The sequence below is a fragment of the Pinus tabuliformis genome, chromosome 1_2 (assembly GCF_031772625.1).
Source record: "Pinus tabuliformis cultivar Carrire ecotype Pingquan chromosome 1_2, CPIR1, whole genome shotgun sequence".
In the NCBI taxonomy this organism is placed as follows: domain Eukaryota; kingdom Viridiplantae; phylum Streptophyta; class Pinopsida; order Pinales; family Pinaceae; genus Pinus; species Pinus tabuliformis.
The window spans coordinates 295,164,080-295,167,618 of NC_142298.1; positions in this window are offsets into that span (position 1 = coordinate 295,164,080).

A 3,539-nucleotide genomic window follows, 5' to 3' on the forward strand; every position below is an offset into this window, starting at 1 on the left:
TCATTATCATTAACATTTTTAGTATGTGTTTTTATACTTGGTGTTTCTGAATTGATTGTGTTTCTGTAATTTATGTAGATTGTCGATTCTTGAAATATGTGGATTGTTAATTCTTAGAATATTTTGGAATCGGATAAATTTAATAGATATTCTAATATCAATATAACTCAACCCTATTAAACATTGTTTCTCCGGCTTAAATCCAACACTAGAATTCAACACATTCGTTGTGCCCATTTCCTCATTCTGGCCACCAATGTTTTCAATTTCATTCTGGCTAACAATGTTGTCAATTTCATTTTGTTTAGGAGGCATATATTCAATGAGTAGTTGCAGATCCACCCGCGGAGGTACTTTTTTCAATTTAGGGTTCTGATTGATGTGGGGGTGAACTTTAGGATTGTGAGTGGCTGAGACATTGCTTGGAATTGGATATTGAATGACTCGCCACCCTGAACGAATCAGCTCAGACAACTTTCTTAACTCGTCTTCACGTAAATCATCATTTCCTTCTTCCATTTTCCATGCGTAAGCTTTCCACTGTGTTTCCTCTATTTCGGGTTCATTGGGTATTTAAACGCAGGGTTCGTAGAAAGTAAATATGAAAATTTGAATGTCAATGGACTCCCTCAAGCGAAGCGTCTCCTAGCCAAAAACAGGTAAAGTTTGGGTTCTGTCTTTTCATTTAAGCACAATTTAATTGAAGTATACCAACTCCAAACCAAAAAAAGGTGAACTTTGGGTTCTGCCTTTTATTGAAACAAATATAACATAATTAGTTTATACCATGTAATATATTTAAATATCTTTATTGATATTAATAATAATATAATATGGTCCATTGGGTGGGGATTTGTTCGTGATTGAGTGCTAAATATTTTTATTGATATTAATAATAATAATATAATATGGTATATTGGGCCGGGATTTGTTGGTGATTGAGTGTTTTATGAAGCATTTTTTTATTTTATGTAGAGTTTACGTGTTCAAATCTCATTGTTACTTTGTTTAGTATGGTTTGCGAGCCTTAGTTGACATTGGTCTATATGGCTTTGTCCAATGAGGTCTTTCCTTAGCTGACATTGGTCTATATGGTTCCTTCCAATGAGGTCTTTCTTGTCAAGAGCATGATATCTAATAAATAATAATATAATATCAAGGCAACAACTCAATGACAACTCAATTATGGTGTTGATCAATGTGATCTACTGGTGCTTGGATCGATCAGGATCTGTTGGTATGTGGATCATGCAAATCAAAGGATCATACATTGTGGTGATCAGCGTGTATCATTCTTAAAAGGGTGCTCAGGGGAGAAAAACCATTGTGTTGTCCTTGCACGGGGTCATTGATCTACGTAGCAGAAGTGTGGTGGTTGTGGAGAGCTGTTGGAGGTGGGATCCGACCCGTAGAGACCTGTGGGTTATTCCTAGTGGATCTGTCATCTGTGTGTGGATTTATCTTTGCTAGAGAGACATCGAGCCTTGAGGCATCTGCGTTGAGAAGAGGAGGCATCAAAACCGAGGGTATTGTTGGAATCATTTTTTTCTTTGAATATTTTTTTAAAGGGAAAACTGTTTTTTTTGTTTGGGGCGCCCATTTGAAAGGGGTTCATATTTTGTAAGGGGGTTTCTATATCCTTAAAAATGATTTTTTTTAAGCATCCATCTGAAGGGGTTGTATTTTAAAGAAGTTTTTTATATTAAGAGAGCACTAATTTTTTTGAGATTGCTCCTCTGGATCTAGAGATAGATACATTTTTTGAATAATTGCTGGAGGTTGGAAGTTATTTTTTTTTAAGTAGACCTGTCAAGATGAATAATCATGACAGAGGCATACTTGAACGAGAGCAATAATCTAGATGGGTCCAATTATTCTAATTGGAAATTCAAGTTGCAGACCCTACTTGAGGGGCAAAGTGCATGAGCGATTGCAAATGAGGATGAATTGAAGCAAATTGTAGCAAGAGGAGGAACAGCTGCAGCAATTCAAGATTGGGAGAAAAGGGAGAACAAGGTGAAAGTGTTGTTGAAATTATCAATGAAATATTGCATTATCCCTCACATCAGAGAGCGTAAATCAGTAAATGAGATCTGGACAAATCTCAAGGAATTTTATGAGATAAAAATACAAATCACTTACTGTTCCTGAAGAGCAAGATTCTCTCCACTAAAATGGAGGAGAATGAATCAGTCGCAACATTCATCTCTCGTATCAAGGAGTTGAGATATAAGTTGGTCGATATATGGGAGACAGTATCGAACATTGATCTCATCACGATTACCATGAATGGTATGATTGTCGATTATCAGATGTTTATTACAGACCTAAACGCAAGGGCGAAAGCCCCCAATTTTGAAGAATTGACAGGGATCCTGATGCAAGAGGAAGAGAGGCAAATGACTCTGAAACCCCAGAATTCAGACCTAGCTTTAATGGCAAAGAAAAATCCTTTCAGAGGGAAGGCAAGTGCCAGATAAAAAGGCAGACGTACACCACAAAGAAAGCCACCTCAAGGTATGTCTTCAAGCATAAGTGATTCAGGAACCAAATGTTTTTATTGTGGTAGAGTCGGTCATATTGCTAAGAATTGCCATAAGAAGAGGCTTGATGAAACCCGACATATAACATAAGAAGCATGCAGGGCACTTTGCTGATGAAGATCAGAATCAGAATCTCAGATTGTTTGTATTTGATTCTGCTTTCTCTGTTGAGGATGATGAAGTAGAAACTTGGTTTGTGGACTCAAGAGCTTCCACTCACATGACAGGTAACAAACATTGGTTTGAAAATTTCAAAGAAACCAGCAATGGTGCTAATATCTACCTTGGTGATGATAAAGGGTACCAAATTAAAGGGTATGGAAATGTTCATGTCATATTTCCTGATGGTAATATTAGGCATATTCAAAATGTAATGTATGTACTCGGAATTAAAAAGAATTTGATCTCTGTTTCTATGATAACATATCAGAATCTTAAGGTAGAGTTTTTAAAGTCTTATTGTGTTATTAAAGATCTGTTGGATCATATGAAGCAAATTGCATCAGGTGTTCGGGTTGGTGGTCCATACAAAATGAATGTAAGAAGCGCACCACACCAAGCTTTGACTTCATTAGTTATTACTACATAAAATTTGTGGCATCAAAGATTCAGTGATATTAATTTTCATGACCTGCTGCTGCTTGAGAAACGAGGTATGGTCAATGGTCTCCCTATTTTGAAAAAAAATCATGTCAATTGTAAAGCATGTGCTCTTGGGAAGATGCATAGGGATGATTTTCCCTCAAATTTAGATAGAAAGAAGAGGGATATACTAGATCTTGTGCATACTGATTTATGTGGGCCGATGCAGATGAGGTCATTAGGAGGTGCCTATTATTTTTTATTATTTGTTGATGATTGCATGAGATTTACCTGGGTGTATTTTCTCAAAAATAAGAGTCATACTTTTGAATATTTTAAAGAGTTCAGAAGCATGGTTGAAAAAAATACAGGGAAGTTGATCAAAATTCTCCGCTCAGATCAAGAGGGAGAATA